This window comes from Protopterus annectens, chromosome 5.part0, assembly GCF_019279795.1.
Source record: "Protopterus annectens isolate FY-2018-M chromosome 5.part0, PAN1.0, whole genome shotgun sequence".
In the NCBI taxonomy this organism is placed as follows: domain Eukaryota; kingdom Metazoa; phylum Chordata; order Ceratodontiformes; family Protopteridae; genus Protopterus; species Protopterus annectens.
Genome location: NC_056735.1, coordinates 530,030,470 through 530,043,491, shown reverse-complemented (window position 1 = coordinate 530,043,491; position 13,022 = coordinate 530,030,470).

Here is a 13,022-nt window from a genome sequence, read left to right as displayed (position 1 = left end):
GATATGCTTCTGCTAAATTAAGCAGAGATGTCATCTTAAATTTATTTTCCTCATGTTTCAAAACTTTCACTACATTTGGATCCTGTGAGGTCAGCAGATATGTGTGGAGTCTCATGACTGTAGATCTATACATGTAATCAATTTCAAGGAGGCCCATCCCTCCTTCAGTGTGGGGAATATATAATCTTGGTATACACTGATTTTTGTAAATCATTTGGTAAGCATGAAGCATCCTTCTTGCTTTAATATCCAATCTATACAACACTTTTTGGGGCCAGTCAATCACTCCAAAACTATAAGCTAGGACAGGGAGAGCAAATTAATTTAGGCTTGGATCTTGTTCCTAGATGTCAATGCTGTTTTCAGGATTAATTTAAGTTTTCTAAAGTATGCCCTACTGAGCTTTATTCGTATTTGTTCATGTTTTATTGCCGATCCTTCATCAATTCCCAAGTATTTATACACTCCCTCTTGCTCAAGTTCTTTTATATCACATTCTTATCCCAAACTTATGTTTTCCTGGTGCTGCAGTTTTCTGTTTTTAAAGGTTGCTTTTGCACATTTATCAAGACCAAATGACATTCCAATATCATCTGAAAAAGTTTTGACAACCTGCAGCTGTGCTTTCAGTTCTTCATCTGATGAGCTATACAGTTTTAAATCATCAACAAAGAGAAGATGAGAAGTCATTAGACTTTGTTGTTTTCTAGAAGCCAAATTGTAGCCATGGCCTAAGCTAAGTAAACAGCTTAATGGATTAATGGCAAGGCAGAATAGCAAGAGAGTCACCCTGGGATATCCCCCTTTGAATTTTATCCCTGGGATAATAATCTGTCCTTTATCATGGCTTAATTGCAAAGTGGCCTGCCACTGTTTCTTGGTTACTGTAATGTAGTCAATCAGTGTAGGGTGTATCTTATACATTTTTAAGCACTCTTTTATCCATGAATCTGGAATACTATCAAATGCTTTTTTGTAGTCAATCCATGCCATACTAAGATTATTTCCCTTCTTACAGTTCTCCACTATAACTTTAACATCAAATGATCCTTTGTTCCATATGACTTTCTTTTATTGCCCTTTTGTTCTACTGCCATAATTCAGTTTTCTTCTAAATGACTATAAACTCTGTTGACGTCAATTCCCATGTATAGTTTGTACATCGTTGGAAGACAAGTTATTGGCCTATAATTTTTAGGGTAGCTTGCAGGTTCACTCTTAAGTAAGAGCATTGTTTTTCCTGTTGTTAACCAGTGCGGTGTATGTTCAGGGTACACATATAAATAGTTCTTACTCATGGCTAAGTCCTCGTGCAAAGAAGTTAATACTTTAAGCCAAAAGTTAGGTAATGCATCTGGCCTTGGGATTTTCCAGTTAGAGGCTTTTCTCAACTTTGTTTCAATCTCTCTGTCTATTATATCATGCCATTTCATATCCTGTACCTTTAAACTTCTTATTCTTCCTTTTACTTCTTCTATCCATTTAGAATCTTTGTTATGTTCCACGGGATCTTCATCGATACTTCTCCAAAATGTATCTATTTCCTCTTTTTTTGGTAGTCTTTCAATTCCTTTTACCTTATTTCCCATTTCTATATAAAACTTTTTTGGGTCATTAATACATTTCTTAATTTGTGCTTTTCCTTTATATTTATCTTTGTATCTTCTAAGTCTTTCCACCTGTTTTGAAATTTTTAGTTTATCTCCAATAGAACATAATAGATCTTGGTCTGTTCTAATACTATGCATTGCTTTTATCACATCTATCTTTCTTAGTATTTTTGTTGATCTATTCCCTCTTCTATAATCTTCTAACAGTGACACTTCTTGTCTTAGCTGCTTTATAATTTTCTCTGTTCGATATTTCCATGATGGTATTCACTTTCTACCTCTTTTCTCTTGCTACCCTGTGCTCCTGTGGTAGAACTTTATCAGTTATTAATTTAGCAGCGCAGTATTATATTCTGTTTACTTCTGTTATATTGCATGAATCTCTATAGACAGTCCTAATTACTGTCTTCATTTGTTTTATAAAGTTTCTAAATTTTGGGGTTTTATTAACCTTCTGCAGTCTATTTCTCTCATTGATCTTGATATATCTATCTTTGTCTATTAAATCAAGCAACTCTTCTTTTAACTCATTTTCTTCCATACTGAGGGCACATTCCTTGTTTTCTATTTCCTGCAGACATTCCATAAAAAAGTTCTATAGCATCTTCCTATGGCACATTCTCTTCAATTTAATCCTGTGTCATCTGTTGTTCTATCATATAGAACTCGCTGGCCTATCACTCCTCAACATTGACTGCATCAGAGTTTCCACAGTTTCCTGTTCCTTTCCTTTCTGTCTAGTGTTAAATGAACGTTTATACTGGTTTCCTGTGGAAGGCTCCAAACTATCTTGATATGGCACCTTACCAATTGCTTCCTGTTCCACTGATTTTCCCTTAATTTGGATATCCATTGCTCTATCCTGTTGTGGTGCTTTCTGTACTCGATTTACTACACTGAATCATTCTCTTTGCAGCTGTTCCATAACCGCAATTTCTATTTCTTTGACTTCTCCATTACTAATCTCTTTTTCTACTTTTCCTCTTAGTCTTCTTATTTTTTGTATTGTAAAGTTTTCCATATCCTGATTCCTTTGCCTATATTTTTCTTCAAATATCTTTGGTGCTGCTCTTTTTGTATTAGTCTGTTTTGCTTTCTCCTTTGCATAAATATTACACCATATTAAATCTCTTTTCCTTTCCCATGTTCATATTTCTTCTTCAAATGTCTCCTGATCTTCTTGCTTTTCCTTATTCTGGGGACTTGCGCCATCATGCTGTGATGTAGTCTGTTTTAGATCTTCAACATTAAATCCTTCACTTTGCAGGCACTCCATAACTTCAACTTCTATTTCTTTAACTGAAGGAATGTGTCTTACCAGTGTAGGTGTGAAGATGGGATGAGATGCTAGGAAGTTACTCGTCTCCTGATACAGTTTATTAGCATCCTCTTACCAGTAGCCCAGTCTCTATGCAGATTATAGGCACAGAGACAAATATTCCATCACCAAACACTTTTTGTTTACTTATTTTGTATTTGTTAATGAGGTAGAACACTAATCTCCATGGACATTTTTCAAACTCAGCCCAGGATCATTGTCCGATTAAGTGACTTGCTCAGAGGCACACAGTTTATCCTTCACTGATTTGAACCTTGCACCTTTTCCATTTTTCTTTTTGATTACTGACATTTAAGCAAAAGGTACACTTAAATACCAGTAATAATACTATCATGCTGATTGATGCAACCAAACAGTACCTTATGCTCTCAACTCACTACAGAAATTCTTGCACTTCCACCCCATTCAAACTTCATGGTGGGCAATGCTGACCCAGCATTGCTTTCAGACAACACCTCCTTTGCCTTAGCCAGACTTATGAGAAACCAAATTATTACCAGATAGACACATCTTATGCCACAGATTTCTCATCAGCTTCATCAGACTACATGGTAGAAAGATGTTTTGCTGTACAGTAGTGTAGACTTGTCATAGAGTAATTTTATAACTGCTCCATTAATTTTTATACCCTTCAACCCAACTGCCTCCTCATACAAGATTTACTCTTTTGCAGTGTGTAAGTGTAGTCACACACCACAAGTCCTTCTTTCCTTCATTATTCAATCTTACAACCCTATTTTTTTCTCATTATGCTTCACTCCCAAGAAGTCTGAGCCTGCAGGGTGGAACTATTTTCTTAATGAAAATGTTTTTATGTGCTATTCTATACTAGTAATAAGTTGTTTTAAATGAAGTTCCCCTTTCAGTCTATAATTTCTATGTCCTCCATCCTACCTTTTTTGTGTACATCCATGACATAATATAAGTTATCTGCTTATATAACTTGTTCCATAATTGCCTGTCCTTGACTTTTAGTCTGGATTGTCTACTACTGACTGTAGTTTTTCATATCCTCCTCAAACTGAAATAGCCATGATTGTAGGCTCTGTATTTCTTTTGCTAAAAGTATAACATGATTGCATGAATAATGTTAATATACTTGTCTCACAACACCAGGATCTAGGGTTCGTTCCTGACCACTAGGCATATTATTTTCTCTGGGTAATTTGGTATTCTCTCCCCTTAAAAAAATGTGCTAGTTGATTGGATCCAGTAAATGATCTATCTATCTATCTATCTATCTATCTATCTATCTATCTATCTATCTATCTATCTATGTTTCTTCCTTTTGAATTTTACCATTCCCCTTGTAGTCCAAATGTGGCCAAAAAAGGATCCAAGAAGGCCTAGTTTGCACAGCAATTAAATAAACAGCAATTACATCTGCTACATTTTCATGGATAGGCATACTTTTATTATTTCCTATACCATTTGTTATGAATATTCAGTAAACTTCTCCTGGAATATTCCTCTTTCTTCTTTACTCATTTGGTATGTTATTTGTTGGAATTTGCAAGTACATTTCAGTATTTTTCTTACCAGTGGGAAAGTCAGGAAAAATCAAGCCCCATGGGAAAGACTCCAAACCAACTTCATTCATGCTGGATGGATCCCTCTGTGAAAACATAATAGCCGTGCATGGTCAGATCAAACAAAAATGATGGTTTCATTCTGCCATGCATGCACTGTGTCTTACAGGGAACCATATTCAATTTACAGTTATCATTCTGAGACTAACTCGTGGAAAGTCAATAGATGATATCTGTTTACTGCCTATGTTTTTGTTTTTCACTTAGTTAACTGGATTAATCTATGGAATTTGTTTTAGTCACATCATGGGTCAAAAGGCAAACTGCTAGCAGTACAGCTATAATTAAAACATAATTAGACAATTAAGTAACAGATGTTAGATATAGAGCTGACGTTACAGTAATGCGAGAAATATACATTTAACACCCTTAATTGTTAAGCAGATTTAAAAGTATTCAGGGTACAGGATATTGTAAAATGTCAAATCTGCAATTGTACAGGAACAAATGTTAATTAACAGAACTGACCAAAAATGGAAATATTGTGTTACATGTGGTAAACTTTATGACATATAATTCTAAATCTGTTAAGAATTAATCTTCATTAAAAAATGTTAGTACTGATTAAAACAGATCTGCAAGCAGTACAGAATAACAAGCCAAACATTTGAATACGGTATGAAACCAAGTTGCACTAGTAGAATAAAATAACCACACTACATTAAAATGAGTATGCTAAAGGGTACAAGAGAAAGCACATTATTATGTTGACAAAACTGGTATAGATTTGGGAACTGCCAAAAAAAGGGACAACAGACACGAGTTATGATTATCATATCTATAAGAACCCCATTACATTTGTTTAAAAGAGGAAATAGCCTTCCATCACAACAGACGACATACCTGATATTCCTTTATCTACACAGTTTGCATCATTCACTGTAACTTGGGCCCACAGAGCAGCCGAAAATCATTATGTCTTGAGTGAACCTGTAGCCCCAAAATTTTATTCCCCTCTACTTTGTTAATTCATGTTTAAATGCACTGTATGAAGAAAACAATATGCCATTATCGTTACCATTTTAAGATCATAGTCATTCAAAATGAACATGACTTCCTTTCAAAAGGATGCATTTTTATCTGTCGTGAATTTTTAGATGACTAACCTACTACATATGCTTCATATGGTGTAAAAACAAAGGCAGACTCAACATCTCAGTCCTCTGATGGTTAACTTCTGGTACCAGACCCTAGTTCCAGTGAATAGGAAAAGAAGACCAAGCTTAGTATCCAGTTGTTTTTAATACTTAATAGTTTGGAGTATATGAATACCTGATACATGAGATCTAAACTTGCATTTCACCAAACAAGTTTAGGTGGAATGCCTTATTGATTGATTCAGATTTTCTTCAGTACTTCTTCAATATTTTTTGTTGCATCTTTTTTCAGTCTTTCAATGGCAGGTATACTGTTTTCAGTGACACTATGATGATATAAACAGCTCCCAGCAACTTCAAATTCTGTAAATTGCCAGTTAATTTACTTTTTCCAGTGCAAATCATCCAAATAACTGACATCTTTATGTCTCTTGTGACCCAGTAGACTTGCTGTACTAGCATAGTTGTGATTTTTTATTGAATCACCCACTAGTTTCCATAAGTTTGTGTTATTGGTTTGACTCTTTTCATGGTCTTTCCACTTGTGCTTCTCATCAGTGCAAAATATAATGCACTCAAATAGTGTCTTCTATCCTAAAAAGGCTGGGAAGTTTTGTTTTTTTTTCTAAACATGGGACATGCTGACTATTTTCGGAAGCTAAGAGAAACAATAATCTTGTTAAAAGAACTATATCAATTGCTATAGCAAGGTTCTTACATATGAACTTTACTGATATTAGCTCCCATGTATGAATACCCACTACAGAAATGCACTGTGTACCTACTAGCAGTTTTGATAGCCAAAACACAATCTGTGCTGCCCCGAATTAAATCAGCAAAAGTGAGAAAGAGCAAAATGTCAAAACAATATTTTAAAATTTTTGGTTGACTGAAAGTACATTTTGCTTCTGCTGACTATCTATATGGCACAATAAGTTGTGTTACAGCTTTAAAGCTGTTACACTCTTTGTAGTTCTACATTTTTTTAATTATATATAGAGTGAGCTACAACTCACTATATATTGCAAAGAATTATGATATTATCTCTAATCATAACTCAGTTTGTTATGAGTTCTAAATATAATTTCCAAAAAACTCACCTCTCAAACTTCAGTCTCAAGGTACGTTCTTCAGAATCCATTTCCTGGTCATATAACACACTGGTTATGATCAGTGACCTGAATGACCCAAACATTGGTAACTAAACAAAGTCCATTGAAAACTTCCAGCAAGGACTAACAAAAAGTACCAAATAACTATTAGAAGACCTAGACTGGAAATGTGTGGACTCCTTAGGACTGAGTTAATTTTCTTAATTCAAGCTGTGGCAGATAAAAAGGGTCTCATACTAGACTTTTATTCACACATAGCCCCTTTTCTATCCTATGTATACCTATGGACTTCTAGACTAATGATATACATCCCATGATCATATGTTAATCTGTAGACTTAACCACTATTAGCAGAGAATTGGGTAGACTGATGCAAAGGCTGGTATGCAGATCCTCAATAAAATGCCTTTCATTGGTGATTATCTTCTAATCTGACATCACATGGAGTCGTAATAGCCCTAGCACTCAATAAATAAATTGTGTCTACAACAACCACATAAGTGTTTTAGTGATACCCAACCTCTTAACTCAGTTTTTATGCCCTCCTTTATACATTCCAGAAAAAATCAGTACAGCTTCTTCTGCTTTGCAGCTTTTCAAACTCCCCTTCCCCAAGTAAAAGAAGAATATAGCAACTTAATCCATGGCCACTCCAATCTGCAAAAATAATTTTTTTTTTTTTTTTTTTTTTTACATTTGTTGACCGGGATAGTCCAACTGGATACATGTCCTTTTTCAGTGGAGGCCTGGGTAGAAAAGCTCCAGACATGCATAGAACAAACAATTACACAATTGCATAATTACATATAAACAAACTTTACAAATTCAGGGCATCATATTACATGTCAAACAGACTCACATAGTAGTAGAACTAGTAGATTACAGACAATACAGCTAAAATGCAGGCAAGCATGGCATGAAGTCCTCTTTTAGCACTTGATTATAGGTACAAGTTAGTCAGGAATAGAACAAGGACATAGCTAACACTTTTTAAAGTACTGAATTAGACTTTTTTTGAATTGAATTAGAGAGTCTTCTGAAGAAAGGTCAGTAGGAAGAGTTCCAAGTTTTGCCAACAGAGTTGGCAAATAGAGATTCCCCAGATGAGTTACTGGTTTTGAAAGTTTGAACTAGTAGTCTGTCAGATGAGCAAAGTTTCTTGAGGTTACTGTAGGGGGTGATGAGATTTTTAAGTACATGCATATTTTCAGAGTGGTATAGAACCTTGTGTGCAACTATTAGTTGGTTAACCTGAAGCAGGATAGGCTGTTCAAGCCACCCTAGCTGATTTTGATTAAGACAGTGATGAGTTCTGTAGGCTGCACCAGTAGCAAATCTAGAAATGTGATTACAGCAGCTTGAAAGTTTAAGGTCAGTTTTACTCAGGTTTATGAATAAAGGAGAGGCATAGATGAGTGGAGAATAGATGTGTATGAGCAATTACAGTTCTAGCTAGTAGTGTTAGGAATGGCTTAATCTTGTATAGAGAGCCAAGTTTTTTATTAACTGTTTTAATAATTTTATTAATATGCAGATCAGACTTAATGTTATTGTCTACTATTACCCCTAAGAGTTTAGTAGAGGGAGCTGGTGAAATAATGGTGCCGTTGTTAGACTTTAAAGTAAAGGTTGTTAAGGAAGACCTACGAGTGGGGGAGAAAAGCAGCACCTTGTTTTTGTTAGGATTCAAGATGAAACGATTAAGGAACAAATTTTCAGTGGTGTTGAAGGTATTTTGGGATGAAGTCTGCAGATCTATAGGGGAGGTGATGGACATACCTCTCAACCTGGAAACATCAAAAATCTGGACAAGGCCCATGAAAAATAGGTACAATTCTGTATGCTGATTAACATCTAATTTGCATACATAATTATGTAACCCCACCCACTCCAATGGAGTTGTGGGATACCAACTTTCAAACGCAAACTAAAAAACAGACAACCAAAATATGGCACCACACCAGAGTTCCCCTGCAGCCATTCCAATGTTCCATTACCTGGCTATTTCACCCCATTTACCATAAACAGTAATATGTGTATATTGCTTTACTTCTACAATGATTATTTGGATTTTATTTTTACATTTTGCAGCACAGTAATGCACAAACACTAACAAACATATGCTAAATAAAACAATACTGTCTCACTATGAAAATAGATTTGGCATTAAAACTTCTCTGCCCTTGAAAGTCACATTCATTAAAACAGCATTGAAACCCACATCACATCCAAACAAAATGCATCTGGCCAGTGGTGGATAAAGATTACCTTTGGGCTGTCATACATGTGATTTTTGATGCACCTTCCTGATTGTATTAAATTGTATTCCTTGTATTCTTATAAACTATATTCCTTGAATACAGCGCACTTGTTAGAGCACTTTTTAAATTTGTTTTGAACATTTTCCCACTAAGCAGTGAAACAAAATGCACAAACCAATAATGACAAAATTGCCCAGTACCCCAATTCAGAACATTTCCATCATAACAGCCTTAGTCAAACTTCTACAATCCACCAGTATCCATAAATATGCACAATATCTGCAAAAGGAAAAGTCATCTAAATAATTCACATTAAAGAGATCTGTAAGTAACAAAGAGCTTGTTGCTAGCAAACAACTTTATATTTCATTGCTTAATTTAAAAAATAAAGTGCCTGTTGCCCTTGAGGAATAAATTGCCTATATTGCATTAAAAAATGGTAAGCTATTAATATTTCAATAGGGAATGGATGGCAAACTGATAACAGGTTCATAGTTACTAGGTATCTCCATTCTCCGCCAAAGACATTCTTAGTACTACAGTATCCACACCCCAAAAGTACACAGTGCAGTATCAGCAATCTAGCTACATAATGTGGGAGTAGAAGCCACAGCCTTCTGCATTAAAAGCAAGCATTTTACCTGTTGTGCTACTAACACAAACAGACATCACATAAGCAGCACTAAAGTTCGATCCCCCTGAAAACTATGCAGCACAAGACATCTGGAAAATGCCAAAATGTATGGGGGGGCAAAGGCCCCAAACCAGGGACACTTTAAACATTGCTTGTATGATCCTAGAAAAGTTGCTAGAATAAAATGTTTTGTGTTACCATGCACTTCCTGAAAGATAGGATGACTGAAACTTAAATGGCCATCATTATTTAATGAATTCAGTTCTCACTGATTTGCCAGAAACCACAAATTTTAAGAGGAACAGACCACAAGTAGGAGCTATCTTAATTGCAGTAAGCAATAATACCACAAAGCAATTGACTTTTGCAGTAAGCAATACCACACACAAGCAATTGACTCCTGCATTAAGCAATACCACACAAAAAATCAGAAGCTTAACAGAAAAAGCAATACACTTCTGCAGACTGCAGTTTCTCAATTAGAACTGAATCTTAATAGAACAGTGACCCAGCTTTCAGCTAGCCCCATTTGCAGTCGTTCTATAATTGCATGACTTTAAAAAAAAATCACTTAGTAAGTACAAAACAATAAAGCAAGTTAAGCAACCGAAGGTCTTTTTCTCATAATACATTGTACTGACCCAAAATAAAATAAACACTTCTGCACTCTGCCATTCTCGCACATAATTGCCACATTGGCCCATTTCTCATTTCAGCTTGCCTTAAACAGAAAAAACACAAATACCCAGTACACTTTCTGAAACTGCAGAATTAGAAGCTTAACAGAAGAGCAATACATTACATACATGTCTGCAGACTGCCGTGCCATTTCTCTTTTCATCTTAAAAGTTTCTCTGAGCTCTCGCACACGCATAAGGCAATAAATAACACTTACAGTCTTTTTTTGCCCTAGACTCTGCACACACACACAAACAAATACACACACACACACACACACACACACACACACACACACACACAAACACACACACCTTACCTCCAGTTCCAGCCAGCATAATCTGCTCATGATCATGACAGAATAAATCTCCACTTCCACGCTAAGCAGCAGAATAAATACATCCAAGCAGTAGTTCTCCATGGCACGCTAAACATAAGCCGTCCAAACAGTTCCCGCTCGCGTTTACTTTAAAATCCAAGCAGAGCAGCTCTCCACACTAAAGAGAAGCTAACAGCAGCAGAAAAAATAAATCCAAAAAGTTCCCGCTCGCGTTTGCCGGAAATACGTGCCCTGTGTGGGCTCGAGCTGAATTCCGACTGGTTGGCAGAGCTGACATTGCTGATGTCATCGCGTACGTGATGACGTCAGCGACACCGCAAATTTTTAAATAAATCTTTAAAAATAAATTGGAAATGAAGGGGTGCCACTCGTGAATCGTGGCACCCCATTATTTAACCCCAAAACTCATTTTTTACCGAGTAATTCGGTACGGTTGGGAGGTATGGTGGTGGAGCATATTAAACTGGAATCAGCCACATATTGAATGCATGCTGCATTTGGGATGACCATATACATGTCATTAATAAAGATGGAAAATAGAAGGGGTCCTAAAATGGAGCCTTGGGGGACTCCAAGGGTGATAGGTAAAAGGATAGATAGTTTGTCCTGCCATAGGATAGCCTGTTGTCTACCACTGAGATAAGATTGGAACCATTGAATGGCCTGGTCATTTAGGGAGATGGTTTTCAAAGTATGTATGAGTAGTTGGTGGTTTACCATATCGAAGACTTTGGAAAGATCAAGAAAGATGGCTGAGGAAAGTTTATTATTGTTACGGTATTGGTTTATGACATTAGAGAAGGAGAGGAGGGCCAAGGTGGTATTATGGAAAGGTCTAAAGCTGTGTTGAGAGTTAGCCAAGAGATTGTTCTGAGCAAGATAATTCAGTAGTTGTATACGGATGCATTTCTCCATAATTTTAGCCAGGGGTGATAGAATAGCTATGCGTCTATAATTAGACAGTTCAGTGGAGCTGCCCCCTTTATGGTGTGGAATAACATGGGATATCTTCCAGATGGAGGGGATGGAAGCTTCAGATATGGTTCTATTGATCAGAATGGAGGTGGGGTATGCTAAGGCATCCGCAGCTTTTTGTAGATATTCTGCAGGGAGGAGAGCCGCAGATAGGGTGGTTGGTTTTAATTTCGTAAAATATCCTAACTAGAATGTACCAACTTAATCCATGGTCACTCCCATCTGCAAAAATATCATCACTTTTTTAAATATCTTTCTTCCCTTCACTATCTTTGATGGTCTAGTTCTGTCTAGCACATTGCTGATCCAGTAACAGCTCACCCATCCTAACTAAACTGCATGCCAGGCAGGGAAGGGGACCATAATTCTCAGTCTGTTTGAGCAAGAATTCTGGACAAAGCCATAAACAATGGGGAGACAAAGGACCAAAAATAGGGACAATTTTTAAATATTGCTCTTACAAACTTAGAAAGTTGATAGAATAATAAGTTTTGAATTAGCATGAATTTCCTGAAGGGTATGAAGCCTGAAACTCAAATATCTATCATTATATTCTGATTTTAATCCTCAATGATTTGCTAATGATGTACTAGAAAAACACAATTTTATGAGAAACAGACAAAAATGTGAGGCAAAAACCTGGGCATTCTGAAAAAATCTGTAAAATTGACAGGTATGAAGGGGACAAGTCAGTTTGCTGTAAGATCTTCATCAGAAGATAGCTTATATTCTTTCATTTTCTATTTGCCTTATCTTTCATCTCTCTCTAGTAACTGGCAAATTCACAATTCCTGCAATATTAATTCTCATCTAATCTTTATATTTCATCCAGATCAAAGTCAACTATCAGGTGTGATACAGCAATGATCTCCAGAAGTCATACTCAGTCGAAAACTATCATTTCTGTCCCATGTTCAAAACCAGTGCACCAGTCTTAACTCAGTTAAATAGGACCATAGGAGATTACTAGGCTATCGACCTTTAGATCATTTTAAGCTTAGCCGTTACATCCTAATGTAATGCCATGAAAATGCTAGTCAGTACCCAAGACTGCATTTAGTGATGACTGCCCATGTCCAGGAGGGTTGTGAGCATTATCTCTGGTAAGAATTTATGGTGCCCCAGCCACTCATCCAGGTTCCTCTTGACCAGCGTCATGGAGGTGCTCTGTTTCACATAAATTGGTAGGCTGTTCCAAAGACTCAGCAGTCACTGAGAGATAAATCTGTCCCTCCTACATATCTTATTTAAGTCACAGGACATATTTAGGTCCCTGGAATGGGTAGCCCTAGCCCTGTTTTATTTATTGATATGCAGAAAGCTCATTACGTTTGGGTCTTGGATTGCTCTGTTGGCCAGGCACAAGTATCCCCTAAGAAGTCTATAC